We start from the raw sequence: 16,247 nt of genomic DNA, 5'->3' as shown, positions 1-16,247 counted from the left end.
CTGCTCGCTCCCCCTCAGGAAATGCTACTCATTTCCCCCTCAGAAATGCTGCTCATTCAACACTCAGGAAATGCTGCTCGCTCCTCCCTCGGGAAATGCTGCTCATTTCCCCCTCAGAAATGCTGCTCGCTCCCCTCTCAGGAAATGTTGCTCGTTCCCGCAGCCAAGAAATGCTGCTCATTCCCCACTGAGGAAATGCTGCTCGCTGCCCCCTCAGAAATGCTGCTCGTTTACCCCTAAGGAAATGCTGCCACTTCCCCCCTCAGGAAATGCTGCTCGTTCCCCCCTCAGAAAATGCTGCTCGTTCCCCCCTCAGGAAATGCTGCTCATTACCCCCCCCAGGAAATGCTGCTCGATCCCCCATCAGGAAATGCAGCTCCCTTCCCCCTCAGAAATGTTGCTCGCTCCACCTCAGGAAATGCTGCTTGTTTCACTCTCAGGAAATGCTGCTCACTGCCCCCTCAGGAAATGCAGCTCCCTTCCCCCTCAGAAATTTTGCTCGCTCCACCTCAGGAAATGCTGCTTGTTCCCCCCTCAGGAAATGCTGCTCGTTCCCCTCTTAGGAACTGCTGCTCGCTTCCCATCAGGAAATGCTACTTGTTTCACCCTCAGGAAATGGTGCTTGTTCCCCCCTCTGGAAATGCTGCTTGTTCCCCCCTCAGCAAATGCTGCTTGTTCCCCCCTAAAGAAATGCTGCTTGCTCCCCCCTCCGGAAATACTGCTTGTACCCCCCTCCGGAAATGCTGCTTGTTCCCCCCCTCCGGAAATGCTGCTTGTTCCCCCCCTCCGGAAATGCTGCTTGTTCCCCCCTCCGGAAATGCTGCTTTTTCCCCCCTCAGCAAATGCTGCTTGTTCCCCCCTCAGCAAATGCTGCTTGTTCCCCCCTCCGGAAATGCTGCTTGTTCCCCCCTCAGGAAACACTGCTTGTTCCCCCCTCAGGAAAAGATACTCTTTCCCGTCTCAGGAAATGCTGCTTGTTCTGCCCTCAGGAAATGCTGTTCACTTCCCCCCTCAGTAAATGCTGCTCACTCCCCCCTCAGGAAATGCTGCTCGTTCTCCCCTCAGAAATGACGCTCGTTCCCCCCTCAGGAAATGCTGCTCGCTCCCCCCTCAGGAAATGCTGCTCGCTCCCCCCTTAGGAAATACTGCTCGCTACCCCCTCAGAAATCCTGCTCCTTCCAGCCTCTGGAAATGCTGCTCGCTACCCCCTCAGAAATGCTGCTCACTCCGCCCTCAGGAAATGCTGCTCGCTCCCCCCTCAGGAAATGCTGCTCGTTCCGCCCTTAGGAAATGCTGCTCGCTCCCCCCTCAGAAATGCTGCTCGCTCCCCCCTCAGGAAATGCTGCTCACTGCCCCCCTTAGGAAATGCTGCCCGATCACCCCTCAAGAAATGCTGCTTGTTTCCCCCTCAGGAAATGCTGCTCCCTTCCCTCTCAGGAAATGATGTTCGCTGCCCCTCAGGAAATGCTGCTCATTCCACCCTTAGGAAATGCTGCTCATTCCGCCCTCAGGAAAAGATGCTCACTGACCCCTCAGGAAATGCTTGTCGTCCCCCCCATCAGGAAATGCTGCTAACTGACCCCTCAGGAAATGCTGCTCACTGACCCATCAGGACATGCTGCTCGCTCCCCCCTCAGGAAATGCTGAACACTGACCCCTCAGGAAATGCAGCTCCTTCCCCCTCAGGAAATGCTGCTGGCTCCCACCATCAGGAAATGCTGCTCACACCCCCCTCAGAAATGTTGCTCGCTCCCCCCTCAGGAAATGCTGCTCATTCCCCCCTCAGGAAATGCTGCTCATTCCCCCCTCAGGAAATGCTGCTCATTCCCCCCTCAAGAAATGCTGCTCATTCCCCCCTCAGGAAATGCTGCTCATTCCCCCCTCAGGAAATGCTGCTTGTTCCCCGCTCCGGAAATGCTGCCTGTTCCTCCCTCAGGAAATGCTGCTTGTTCTGCCCTCAGGAAATGTTGCTCACTCCCCCTCAGGAAATGCTGCTCACTCCCCCCTCAGGAAATGCTGCTCACTCCCCCCTCAGGAAATGCTGCTCGTTCCCCCCTCAGAAAACGCTGCTCGTTCCCCCCTCAGAAAATGCTGCTCGTTCCCCCCTCAGGAAATGCTGCTTGATCACCCCTCAGGAAATGCTGCTTGCTTCCCCCTCAGGCAATGATGTTCTCTGCCCCTCAGGAAATTCTGCTTGTTTCACCCTCAGGAAATGCTGCTCACTGCCCCCTCAGGAAATGCAGCTCCCTTCCCCCTCAGAAATGTTGCTCGCTCCACCTCAGGAAATGCTGCTTCTTCCCCCTCAGGAAATGCAGCCCGTTACCTCTCAGAAATGTTGCTCGTTCCCCCCATCAGGAAATTCTGCTCGTTCCCCTCTTAGGAAATAATGCTCGCTACCCCCTCAAAAATGCTGCTCGTTCCACCTTCAGGAAATGCAAATCATTTCCCCCTCAGAAATGCTGCTCGCTACCCCCTCAGGAAATGCAGCTCGCTACCCCCTCAGGAAATGCTGCTTGTTCCCCCCTCAGGAAATGCTGCTCGTTCCCCTCTTAGGAACTGCTGCTCGCTTCCCATCAGGAAATGCTACTTGTTTCCCCCTCAGGAAATGCTGCTCACTGACCCTTCAGGAAATGCAGCTCCATCCCCCTCAGGAATTGCTGCTGGCTCCCCCCTTAGGAAATACTGCTCGCTACCCCCTCAGAAATGCTGCTCGTTCCACCCTCAGGAAATGCTGCTCACTCCCCCCTCAGAAATGATGCTCGTTCGCCCCTCAGTAAATGCTGCTCGCTCCCCCGTTAGGAAATACAACTCGCTACCCCCTCAGAAATGCTGCTCGTTCCACCCTCAGGAAATGCTGCTCGCTCCCCCCTCAGAAATGTTGCTCGCTCCCCCATCAGGAAATGCTGCTCGATCCCCTATCAGGAAATGCAGCTCCCTTCCCCCTCAGAAATGTTGCTCGCTCCACCTCAGGAAATGCTGCTCACTGCCCCCTCAGGAAATGCAGCTCCCTTCCCCCTCAGAAATGTTGCTCGTTACCCCCTCAGGAAATGCTGCTCATTTCCTTCTCAGAAATGCTGCTCGCTCCCCTCTCAGGAAATGCTGCTCGTTCCCGCAGCCAAGAAATGCTGCTCATTCCCCACTGAGGAAATGCTGCTCGCTGCCCTCTCAGAAATGCTGCTCATACCCCGCCTCAGGAAATGCTGCTTGCTACCCCTCAGAAATGCTGCTCGTTTACCCCTAAGGAAATGCTGCCACTTCCCCCCTCAGGAAATGCTGCTCGTTCCCCCCTCAGGAAATGCTGCTCGTTCCCCCCTCAGGAAATGCTGCTCGTTCCCCCCTCCGAAAATGCTGCTCGTTCCCCCCTCAGAAAATGCTGCTCGTTCCCCCCTCAGAAAATGCTGCTCGTTCCCCCCTCAGGAAATGCTGCTCATTGCCCCCCCAGGAAATGTTGCTCGATCCCCCATCAGGAAATGCAGCTCCCTTCCCCATCAGAAATGTTGCTCGCTCCACCTCAGGAAATGCTGCTTGTTTCACCCTCAGGATATGCTGCTCACTGCCCCCTCAGGAAATGCAGCTCCCTTCCCCCTCAGAAATGTTGCTCGCTCCACCTCAGGAAATTCTGCTTGTTCCCCCCTCAGGAAATGCTGCTTGTTCCCCCCTCAGGAAATGCTGCTTGTTCCCCCCTCAGGAAATGCTGCTTGTTCCCCCCTCAGGAAATGCTGCTCGCTCCCCCCTCAGGAAATGCGGCTCGCTCCCCCCTCAGGAAATGCTGCTCACTCCCCACTCAGGAAATGCTGCTCGATCACCCCTCAAGAAATGCTGCTCGATCACCCCTCAAGAAATGCTGCTCGCTCCCCCCTCAGGAAATGCTGCTCGTTCCGCCCTTAGGAAATGCTGCTCGCTACACCCTCAGAAATGCTGCTCAATCACCCCTCAGGAAATGCTGCTCGCTCCCCCCTCAGGAAATGCTGCTCTCTGCCCCCTCAAGAAATGCTGCTCGTTCCGCCCTTAGGAAATGCTGCTTGCTCCCCCATCAGAAATGCTGCTCGCTCACACCTAAGGAAATGCTGCTCACTGCCCCTCTCAGGAAATGCTGCTCGATCACCCCTCAAGAAATGCTGCTTGTTTCCCGCTCAGGAAATGCTGCTCCCTTCCCTCTCAGGAAATGATGTTCGCTGCCCCTCAGGAAATGCTGTTCATTTCCCCCTCAGGAAATGCTGCTCACTCCCCCCTCAGGAAATGCTGCCCGATGCCCCCTTAGAAATGTTGCTCACTGACTCTTCAGGAAATGCTGCTCCCTCCCCCCTCAGGAAATGATGTTCGCTGCCCCTCAGGAAATGCTGCTCATTCCCCCCTCAGGAAAAGATGCTCACTGAACCCTCAGGAAATGCTTGTCGTCCCCACCTCAGCAAATGCTGCTCACTGACCCCTCAGGAAATGCTGCTCACTGAACCCTGAGGAAATGCAGCTCCTTCCCCCTCAGGAAATGCTGCTGGCTCCCCCCATCAGGAAATGCTGCTCACTCCCCCCTCAGAAATGTTGCTCGTTCCCCCCTCAGGAAATGCAGCTCCTTCCCCCTCAGGAAATGCTGCTGGCTCCCCGCATCAGGAAATGCTGCTCACTCCCCCCTCAGCAATGTTGCTCGCTCCCCCCTCAGGAAATGCTACTCATTCCCCCCTCAGGAAATGCTGCTCATTTCCCCCTCAGGAAATGCTGCTTGTTTCCCCCCTCAGCAAATGCTGCTTGTTCCCCCCTCCAGAATTGGTGCTTGTTCCCCCCTCAGGAAATGCTGCTTGTTCTGCCCTCAGGAAATGCTGCTCACTCCCCCCTCAGGAAATGCTGCTCACTCCGCCCTCAGGAAATGCTGCTCCTTCCCCCTCAGGAAATGCTGCTCGCTCCCCCCTCAGAAATGTTGCTCGCTCCCCCTCAGGAAATGCTGCTCACTGACCCTTCAGGAAATGCAGCTCCATCCCCCTGAGGAATTGCTGCTGGCTCCCCCCTTAGGAAATACTGCTCGCTACCCCCTCAGAAATGCTGCTCGTTCCACACACAGTAAATGCTGCTCGCTCCCCCCTCAGAAATGTTGCTCGCTCCCCCCTCAGGAAATGCTGCTCGCTCCCCCCTCAGGAAATGCTGCTCGCTCCCCACTCAGGAAATGCTGCTCATTCCTCCGTCAGGAAATGCTGCTCGCACCCCTTCAGGAAATGCAGCTCAATCCCCCCACAGGAAATCCTGCTTGTTCCCCGCTCATGAAATGCTGCTTGTTCCCCCCTCAGGAAATGCTGCTTGTTCCCCCCTCAGGAAATGCTGCTTGTTCCCCCCTCAGGAAATGCTGCTCGCTCCCCCCTCAGGAAATGCTGCTCGCTCCCCCCTCAGGAAATATTGCTCGCTCCCCCCTCAGGAAATGCTGCTCACTCCCCACTCAGGAAATGCTGCTCGCTCCCCCCTCAGAAATGCTGCTCGATCACCCCTCAGGAAATGCTGCTCGATCACCCCTCAGGAAATGCTGCTCGATCACCCCTCAGGAAATGCTGCTCGCTCCCCCCTCAGGAAATGCTGCTTGTTCCGCCCTTAGGAAATGCTGCTCGCTCCCCCCTCAGGAAATGCTGCTCTCTCCCCCCTCAAGAAATGCTGCTCGTTCCGCCCTTAGGAAATGCTGCTCGCTCCCCCCTCAGAAATGCTGCTCGCTCACATCTAAGGAGATGCTGCTCACTGACCCCTCAGAAAATGCTGCTCGTTCCCCCCTCAGAAAATGCTGCTCGTTCCCCCCTCAGGAAATGCTGCTCACTGACCCCTCAGAAAATGCTGCTCGTTCCCCCCTCAGAAAATGCTGCTCGTTCCCCTCTCAGGAAATGCTGCTCGATCACCCCTCAAGAAATGCTGCTCCCTTCACTCTCAGGAAATGATGTTCGCTGCCCCTCAGGAAATGCTGTTCATTTCCCCCTCAGAAATGCTGCTCGCTACCCCCTCAGGAAATGCTGCTCACTCCCCCCTCAGGAAATGCTGCCCGATGCCCCCTCAGAAATGTTGCTCACTGACTCCTCAGGAAATGCTGCTCCCTCCCCCCTCAGGAAATGCTGCTCATTGCACCCTTAGGAAATGCTGCTCATTCCCCCCTCAGGAAAAGATGCTCACTGAACCCTCAGGAAATGCTTGTCGTCCCCACCTCAGGAAATGCTGCTCACTGAACCCTCAGGAAATGCAGCTCCTTCCCCCTCAGGAAATGCTGCTGGAACCCCCCATCAGGAAATGCTGCTCACTCCCCCCTCAGAAATGTTGCTCGTTCCCCCCGTCAGGAAATGCAGCTCCTTCCCCCTCAGGAAATGCTGCTGGCTCCCCCCATCAGGAAATGCTGCTCACTCCCCCCTCAGCAATGTTGCTCGCTCCCCCCTCAGGAAAAGCTACTCATTCCCCCCTCAGGAAATGCTGCTCATTCCCCCCTCAGGAAATGCTGCTCATTCCCCCCTCAGGAAATGCTGCTCATTCCCGCCTCAGGAAATGCTGCTCATTCCCCCTCAGGAAATGCTGCTCATTCCCCCCTCAGGAAATGCTGCTCATTCCCCCCTCAGGAAATGCTGCTCATTCCCCCCTCAGGAAATGCTGCTCATTCCCCCCTCAGGAAATGCTGCTCATTCCCCCCTCAGCAAATGCTGCTTGTTCCCCCCTCAGGAAATGCTGCTTGTTCTGCCCTCAGGAAATGCTGCTCACTCCCCCCTCAGGAAATGCTGCTCACTCCGCCCTCAGGAAATGCTGCTCGTTCCCCCCTCAGAAAATGCTGCTCGTTCCCCCCTCAGAAAATGCTGCTCGTTCCCCCCCTCAGAAAATGCTGCTCGTTCCCCCCTCAGGAAATGCTGCTTGATCACCGGTCAAGAAATGCTGCTTGCTTCCTCCTCAGGCAATGATGTTCTCTGCCCCTCAGGAAATTCTGCTTGTTTCACCCTCAGGAAATGCTGCTCACTGCCCCCTCAGGAAATGCAGCTCCCTTCCCCCTCAGAAATGTTGCTCGCTCCACCTCCGGAAATGCTGCTTCTTCCCCCTCAGGAAATGCAGCTCGTTACCCCCTCAGAAATATTGCTCATTCCCCCCATCAGGAAATTCTGCTCGTTCCCCTCTTACGAAATACTGCTCGCTACCCCCTCAGAAATGCTGCTCGTTCCACCCTCAGGAAATGCAAATCATTTCCCCCTCAGAAATGCTGCTCGCTACCCCCTCAGGAAATGCTGCTCGCTCCCCCCTCAGGAAATGCTGCTCACTCCCCATTCAGGAAATGCTGCTCACTCCCCACTCAGGAAATTCTGCTCGCTCACCCCTCAGAAATGCTGCTCGCTCCCCCCTCAGGAAATGCTGCTCGTTCCGCCCTCAGGAAATGCTACTCGTTCCCCCTTCAGGAAATGCTGCTCGTTCCCCCCTCAGGAAATGCTGTTCGATCCCCCCTCAGGAAATGCTGCTCACTCCCCCCTCAGGGAATGCTGCTCACTCCCCCCTCAGGAAATGCTGCTCACTTCCCCCTCAGGAAATGCTGCTCACTCCCCCCTCAGGAAATGCTGCTCGTTACCCCCTCAGAAAATGCTGCTCGTTCCCCCCTCAGAAAATGCTGCTCGTTCCCCCCTCAGGAAATGCTGCTTGATCACCCCTCAAGAAATGCTGCTTGCTTCCCCCTCAGGAAATGATGTTCTCTGCCCCTCAGGAAATTCTGCTCGCTCCCCCATCAGGAAATGCTGCTCGTTCCCTCCTTAGGAAATACTGCTCGCTACCCCCTCAGAAATGTTGCTTGTTCCACCCTGTGGTAATGCTGCTCCTTCCACCCTCAGGAAATGCTGCTCGCTGCCCCCTCAGGAAATGCTGCTCACTCCCCCCTCAGGAAATGCTGCTCGCTCCCCCCTCAGAAATGCTGCTCGCTCACACCTCAGGAAATGCTGCTCACTTCCCCCCTCAGGAAATGCTGCTCACTGCCCCCCTCAGGAAATGCTGCTCGATCACCCCTCAAGAAATGCTGCTTGTTTCCCCCTCAGGAAATGCTGCTCGCTCCCCCCTCAGAAATGCTGCTCTCTCCCCCCTCAGAAATGCTGCTAGTTCCCCCCTCAGGAAATGCTGCTCATTCCCCCCTCAGGAAATGCTGCCCATTGCTCCCTCAGGAAATGCTGCCCATTCCCCCCTCAGGAAATGCTGCCCATTCCCCCCTCAGGAAATGCTGCCCATTCCCCCCTCAGGAAATGCTGCCCATTCCCCCCTCAGGAAATGCTGCCCATTCCCCCCTCAGGAAATGCTGCCCATTCCCCCCTCAGGAAATGCTGCCCATTCCCCCCTCAGGAAATGCTGCCCATTCCCCCCTCAGGAAATGCTGCCCATTCCCCCCTCAGGAAATGCTGCCCATTCCCCCATCAGGAAATGCTGCCCATTCCCCCCTCAGGAAATGCTGCCCATTCCCCCCTCAGGAAATGCTGCCCATTCCCCCCTCAGGAAATGCTGCCCATTCCCCCCTCAGGAAATGCTGCCCATTCCCCCCTCAGGAAATGCTGCCCATTCCCCCCTCAGGAAATGCTGCCCATTCCCCCCTCAGGAAATGCTGCCCATTCCGCCCTCAGGAAATGCTGCCCATTCCTCCCTCAGGAAATGCTGCCCATTCACCCCTCAGGAAATGCTGCTCCCTTCACTCTCAGGAAATGATGTTCGCTGCCCCTCAGGAAATGCTGTTCATTTCCCCCTCAGAAATGCTGCTCGCTACCCCCTCAGGAAATGCTGCTCACTCCCCCCTCAGGAAATGCTGCCCGATGCCCCCTCAGAAATGTTGCTCACTGACTCCTCAGGAAATGCTGCTCCCTCCCCCCTCAGGAAATGCTGCTCATTGCACCCTTAGGAAATGCTGCTCATTCCCCCCTCAGGAAAAGATGCTCACTGAACCCTCAGGAAATGCTTGTCGTCCCCACCTCAGGAAATGCTGCTCACTGAACCCTCAGGAAATGCAGCTCCTTCCCCCTCAGGAAATGCTGCTGGAACCCCCCATCAGGAAATGCTGCTCACTCCCCCCTCAGAAATGTTGCTCGTTCCCCCCGTCAGGAAATGCAGCTCCTTCCCCCTCAGGAAATGCTGCTGGCTCCCCCCATCAGGAAATGCTGCTCACTCCCCCCTCAGCAATGTTGCTCGCTCCCCCCTCAGGAAAAGCTACTCATTCCCCCCTCAGGAAATGCTGCTCATTCCCCCCTCAGGAAATGCTGCTCATTCCCCCCTCAGGAAATGCTGCTCATTCCCGCCTCAGGAAATGCTGCTCATTCCCCCCTCAGGAAATGCTGCTCATTCCCCCCTCAGGAAATGCTGCTCATTCCCCCCTCAGGAAATGCTGCTCATTCCCCCCTCAGGAAATGCTGCTCATTCCCCCCTCAGGAAATGCTGCTCATTCCCCCCTCAGCAAATGCTGCTTGTTCCCCCCTCAGGAAATGCTGCTTGTTCTGCCCTCAGGAAATGCTGCTCACTCCCCCCTCAGGAAATGCTGCTCACTCCGCCCTCAGGAAATGCTGCTCGTTCCCCCCTCAGAAAATGCTGCTCGTTCCCCCCTCAGAAAATGCTGCTCGTTCCCCCCCTCAGAAAATGCTGCTCGTTCCCCCCTCAGGAAATGCTGCTTGATCACCGGTCAAGAAATGCTGCTTGCTTCCTCCTCAGGCAATGATGTTCTCTGCCCCTCAGGAAATTCTGCTTGTTTCACCCTCAGGAAATGCTGCTCACTGCCCCCTCAGGAAATGCAGCTCCCTTCCCCCTCAGAAATGTTGCTCGCTCCACCTCCGGAAATGCTGCTTCTTCCCCCTCAGGAAATGCAGCTCGTTAACCCCCTCAGAAATATTGCTCATTCCCCCCATCAGGAAATTCTGCTCGTTCCCCTCTTACGAAATACTGCTCGCTACCCCCTCAGAAATGCTGCTCGTTCCACCCTCAGGAAATGCAAATCATTTCCCCCTCAGAAATGCTGCTCGCTACCCCTCAGGAAATGCTGCTCGCTCCCCCCCTCAGGAAATGCTGCTCACTCCCCATTCAGGAAATGCTGCTCACTCCCCACTCAGGAAATTCTGCTCGCTCACCCCTCAGAAATGCTGCTCGCTCCCCCCTCAGGAAATGCTGCTCGTTCCGCCCTCAGGAAATGCTACTCGTTCCCCCTTCAGGAAATGCTGCTCGTTCCCCCCTCAGGAAATGCTGTTCGATCCCCCCTCAGGAAATGCTGCTCACTCCCCCCTCAGGGAATGCTGCTCACTCCCCCCTCAGGAAATGCTGCTCACTTCCCCCTCAGGAAATGCTGCTCACTCCCCCCTCAGGAAATGCTGCTCGTTACCCCCTCAGAAAATGCTGCTCGTTCCCCCCTCAGAAAATGCTGCTCGTTCCCCCCCTCAGGAAATGCTGCTTGATCACCCCTCAAGAAATGCTGCTTGCTTCCCCCTCAGGAAATGATGTTCTCTGCCCCTCAGGAAATTCTGCTCGCTCCCCCATCAGGAAATGCTGCTCGTTCCCTCCTTAGGAAATACTGCTCGCTACCCCCCTCAGAAATGTTGCTTGTTCCACCCTGTGGTAATGCTGCTCCTTCCACCCTCAGGAAATGCTGCTCGCTGCCCCCTCAGGAAATGCTGCTCACTCCCCCCTCAGGAAATGCTGCTCGCTCCCCCCTCAGAAATGCTGCTCGCTCACACCTCAGGAAATGCTGCTCACTTCCCCCCTCAGGAAATGCTGCTCACTGCCCCCCTCAGGAAATGCTGCTCGATCACCCCTCAAGAAATGCTGCTTGTTTCCCCCTCAGGAAATGCTGCTCGCTCCCCCCTCAGAAATGCTGCTCTCTCCCCCCTCAGAAATGCTGCTAGTTCCCCCCTCAGGAAATGCTGCTCATTCCCCCCTCAGGAAATGCTGCCCATTGCTCCCTCAGGAAATGCTGCCCATTCCCCCCTCAGGAAATGCTGCCCATTCCCCCCTCAGGAAATGCTGCCCATTCCCCCCTCAGGAAATGCTGCCCATTCCCCCCTCAGGAAATGCTGCCCATTCCCCCCTCAGGAAATGCTGCCCATTCCCCCCTCAGGAAATGCTGCCCATTCCCCCCTCAGGAAATGCTGCCCATTCCCCCCTCAGGAAATGCTGCCCATTCCCCCCTCAGGAAATGCTGCCCATTCCCCCATCAGGAAATGCTGCCCATTCCCCCCTCAGGAAATGCTGCCCATTCCCCCCTCAGGAAATGCTGCCCATTCCCCCCTCAGGAAATGCTGCCCATTCCCCCCTCAGGAAATGCTGCCCATTCCCCCCTCAGGAAATGCTGCCCATTCCCCCCTCAGGAAATGCTGCCCATTCCCCCCTCAGGAAATGCTGCCCATTCCGCCCTCAGGAAATGCTGCCCATTCCTCCCTCAGGAAATGCTGCCCATTCACCCCTCAGGAAATGCTGCCCATTCCCCCCTCAGGAAATGCTGCCCATTCCCCCCTCAGGAAAAGATGCTCACTGACCCCTCAGGAAATGCTGCTCGTCCCCCACTCAGGAAATGCTGCTCATTCCCCCCTCAGGAAATGCTGCCCATTCCCCCCTCAGGAAAAGATGCTCACTAACCCCTCAGGAAATGCTGCTCGTTCCCCCCTTAGGAAATGTAGCTCGATCCCCCTCAGAAATGCTGCTCGTTCCACCCTGAGGAAATGCTGCTCGCTCCCCCCTCAGAAAATGCTGCTCGCTGCCCCCTCAGGAAATGCTGCTCATTCCCCCCCTCTGGAAATGCTGCTCAATCCCCCCTCAGAAAATGCTGCTCGCTCCCCCCTCAGGAAATGTTTCTCATTCCTTCCTCAGGAAATGCTGCTCATTTCCACCTCAGAAATGTTGCTCGTTCCCCCCTCAGGAAATGCTGATCATTCCCCCCTCAGGAAATGCTGCTCATTCCCCCCTCAGCAAATGCTGCTTGTTCCCCCCTCAGCAAATGCTGCTTGTTCCCCCCTCAGCAAATGCTGCTTGTTCCCCCCTCAGCAAATGCTGCTTGTTCCCCCCTCAGCAAATGCTGCTTGTTCTGCCCTCAGGAAATGCTGCTCACTCCCCCCTCAGGAAATGCTGCTCACTCCCCCCTCAGGAAATGCTGCTCACTCCCCCCTCAGGAAATGCTGCTCGTTGTCCCCTCAGAAAATGCTGCTCGTTCCCCCCCTCAGAAAATGCTGCTCGTTCCCCCTCAGGAAATGCTGCTTGATAACCCCTCAAGAAATGCTGCTTGCTTCCGCCTCAGGAAATGATGTTCTCTGCCCCTCAGGAAATGATGTTCTCTGCCCCTCAGGAAATTCTGCTCGCTTCCCCCTCAGCAAATGCTGCTTGTTCCCCCCTCAGGAAATGCTGCTCACTCCCCCCTCAGGAAATGCTGCTCACTCCCCCCTCAGGAATTGCTGCTTGTTCCCCCCTCAGGAAATGCAGCTCGCGCCCCCATGCGGAAATACTGCGCATTCCCCCCTCAGGAAATACTGCTCACTGCCCCCTCAGGAAATGCTGCTCGCTCCCCCCTCAGGAAATGCTGCTCGCCGACCCCTCAGAAATGCTGCTCGTTCTACCCTGAGGAAATGCTGCTCGCTGCCCACTCAGGAAATGCTGCTCATTCCCCCCCTCTGGAAATGCTGCTCAATCCCCCCTCAGAAAATGCTGCTCGCTCCCCCCTCAGGAAATGTTTCTCGTTCCCTCCTCAGGAAATGCTGCTCATTTCCACCTCAGAAATGTTGCTCGTTCCCCCCTCAGGAAATGCTGATAATTCCCCCCTCAGGAAATGCTGCTCATTCCTCCCTCAGCAAATGCTGCTTGTTCCCCCCTCAGGAAATGCTGCTTGTTACCCCCTCAGCAAATGCTGCTTGTTCCCCCCTCAGGAAATGTTTCTCGTTCCCTCCTCAGGAAATGCTGCTCATTTCCACCTCAGAAATGTTGCTCGTTCCCCCCTCAGGAAATGCTGATAATTCCCCCCTCAGGAAATGCTGCTCATTCCCCCCTCAGCAAATGCTGCTTGTTGCCCCCTCAGCAAATGCTGCTTGTTCCCCCCTCAGCAAATGCTGCTTGTTCCCCCCTCAGGAAATGCTGCTCACTCCCCCCTCAGGAAATGCTGCTCACTCCCCCCTCAGGAAATGCTGCTCACTCCCCCCTCAGGAAATGCTGCTCACTCCCCCCTCAGGGAATGCTGCTCACTCCCCCCTCAGGAAATGCTGCTCACTTCCCCCTCAGGAAATGCTGCTCACTCCCCCCTCAGGAAATGCTGCTCACTCCCCCCTCAGGAAATGCTGCTCGTTGTCCCCTCAGAAAATGCTGCTCGTTCCCCCCTCAGAAAATGCTGCTCGTTCCCCCTCAGGAAATGCAGCTCATTCCCCCTCAAGAAATGCTGCTTGCTTCCCCCTCAGGAAATGATGTTCTCTGCCCCTCAGGAAATTCTGCTCGCTAACCGATCAGTAAATGCTGCTCGTTCCCTCCTTAGGAAATACTGCTCGCTACCCCCTCAGAAATGTTGCTCCTTCCACCCTGTGGTAATGCTGCTCCTTCCACCCTCAGGAAATGCTGCTCGCTGCCCCCTCAGGAAATGCTGCTCACTCCCACCTCAGGAAATGCTGCTCGCTCACACCTCAGGAAATGCTGCTCACTTCCCCCCTCAGGAAATGCTGCTCACTGGCCCCCTCAGGAAATGCTGCTCGATCACCCCTCAAGAAATGCTGCTTGTTTCCCCCTCAGGAAATGCTGCTCGCTCCCCCCTCAGGAAATGCTGCCCATTCCCCCCTCAGGAAATGCTGCCCATTCCCCCCTCAGGAAATGCTGCCCATTCCCCCCTCAGGAAATGCTGCCCATTCCCCCATCAGGAAATGCTGCCCATTCCCCCCTCAGGAAATGCAGCCCATTCCCCCCTCAGGAAATGCTGCCCATTCCCCCCTCAGGAAATGCTGCCCATTCCCCCCTCAGGAAATGCTGCCCATTCCCCCCTCAGGAAATGCTGCCCATTCCCCCCTCAGGAAATGCTGCCCATTCCCCCCTCAGGAAATGCTGCCCATCCCCCCCTCAGGAAATGCTGCCCATTCCCCCCTCAGGAAATGCTGCCCATTCCGCCCTCAGGAAATGCTGCCCATTCCTCCCTCAGGAAATGCTGCCCATTCACCCCTCAGGAAATGCTGCCCATTCCCCCCTCAGGAAATGCTGCCCATTCCCCCCTCAGGAAAAGATGCTCACTGACCCCTCAGGAAATGCTGCTCGTCCCCCACTCAGGAAATGCTGCTCATTCCCCCCTCAGGAAATGCTGCCCATTCCCCCCTCAGGAAAAGATGCTCACTAACCCCTCAGGAAATGCTGCTCGTTCCCCCCTTAGGAAATGTAGCTCGATCCCCCTCAGAAAATGCTGCTCGCTGCCCCCTCAGGAAATGCTGATCATTCCCCCCCTCTGGAAATGCTGCTCAATCCCCCCTCAGAAAATGCTGCTCGCTCCCCCCTCAGGAAATGTTTCTCGTTCCCTCCTCAGGAAATGCTGCTCATTTCCACCTCAGAAATGTTGCTCGTTCCCCCCTCAGGAAATGCTGATCATTCCCCCCTCAGGAAATGCTGCTCATTCCCCCCTCAGCAAATGCTGCTTGTTCCCCCCTCAGCAAATGCTGCTTGTTCCCCCCTCAGCAAATGCTGCTTGTTCCCCCCTCAGCAAATGCTGCTTGTTCCCCCCTCAGCAAATGCTGCTTGTTCTGCCCTCAGGAAATGCTGCTCACTCCCCCCTCAGGAAATGCTGCTCACTCCCCCCTCAGGAAATGCTGCTCACTCCCCCCTCAGGAAATGCTGCTCGTTGTCCCCTCAGAAAATGCTGCTCGTTCCCCCCCTCAGAAAATGCTGCTCGTTCCCCCTCAGGAAATGCTGCTTGATAACCCCTCAAGAAATGCTGCTTGCTTCCGCCTCAGGAAATGATGTTCTCTGCCCCTCAGGAAATGATGTTCTCTGCCCCTCAGGAAATTCTGCTCGCTTCCCCCTCAGCAAATGCTGCTTGTTCCCCCCCTCAGGAAATGCTGCTCACTCCCCCCTCAGGAAATGCTGCTCACTCCCCCCTCAGGAATTGCTGCTTGTTCCCCCCTCAGGAAATGCAGCTCGCGCCCCCATGCGGAAATACTGCGCATTCCCCCCTCAGGAAATAATGCTCACTGCCCCCTCAGGAAATGCTGCTCGCTCCCCCCTCAGGAAATGCTGCTCGCCGACCCCTCAGAAATGCTGCTCGTTCTACCCTGAGGAAATGCTGCTCGCTGCCCACTCAGGAAATGCTGCTCATTCCCCCCCTCTGGAAATGCTGCTCAATCCCCCCTCAGAAAATGCTGCTCGCTCCCCCCTCAGGAAATGTTTCTCGTTCCCTCCTCAGGAAATGCTGCTCATTTCCACCTCAGAAATGTTGCTCGTTCCCCCCTCAGGAAATGCTGATAATTCCCCCCTCAGGAAATGCTGCTCATTCCTCCCTCAGCAAATGCTGCTTGTTCCCCCCTCAGGAAATGCTGCTTGTTCCCCCCTCAGCAAATGCTGCTTGTTCCCCCCTCAGGAAATGTTTCTCGTTCCCTCCTCAGGAAATGCTGCTCATTTCCACCTCAGAAATGTTGCTCGTTCCCCCCTCAGGAAATGCTGATAATTCCCCCCTCAGGAAATGCTGCTCATTCCCCCCTCAGCAAATGCTGCTTGTTCCCCCCTCAGGAAATGCTGCTTGTTCCCCCCTCAGCAAATGCTGCTTGTTCCCCCCTCAGGAAATGCTGCTCACTCCCCCCTCAGGAAATGCTGCTCACTCCCCCCTCAGGAAATGCTGCTCACTCCCCCCTCAGGAAATGCTGCTCACTCCCCCCTCAGGGAATGCTGCTCACTCCCCCCCTCAGGAAATGCTGCTCACTTCCCCCTCAGGAAATGCTGCTCACTCCCCCCTCAGGAAATGCTGCTCACTCCCCACTCAGGAAATGCTGCTCGTTGTCCCCTCAGAAAATGCTGCTCGTTCCCCCCTCAGAAAATGCTGCTCGTTCCCCCTCAGGAAATGCAGCTCATTCCCCCTCAAGAAATGCTGCTTGCTTCCCCCTCAGGAAATGATGTTCTCTGCCCCACAGGAAATTCTGCTCGCTCCCCCCTCAGGAAATGCTGCTCGTTCCCTCCTTAGGAAATACTGCTCACTACCCCCTCAGAAATGTTGCTCCTTCCACCCTGTGGTAATGCTGCTCCTTCCACCCTCAGGAAATGCTGCTCACTCCCACCTCAGGAAATGCTGCTCGCTCACACCTCAGGAAATGCTGCTC

The sequence above is a fragment of the Carcharodon carcharias genome, chromosome 15 (assembly GCF_017639515.1).
Source record: "Carcharodon carcharias isolate sCarCar2 chromosome 15, sCarCar2.pri, whole genome shotgun sequence".
Taxonomy (NCBI): domain Eukaryota; kingdom Metazoa; phylum Chordata; class Chondrichthyes; order Lamniformes; family Lamnidae; genus Carcharodon; species Carcharodon carcharias.
Note: the sequence above shows the minus strand (reverse complement) of the source record.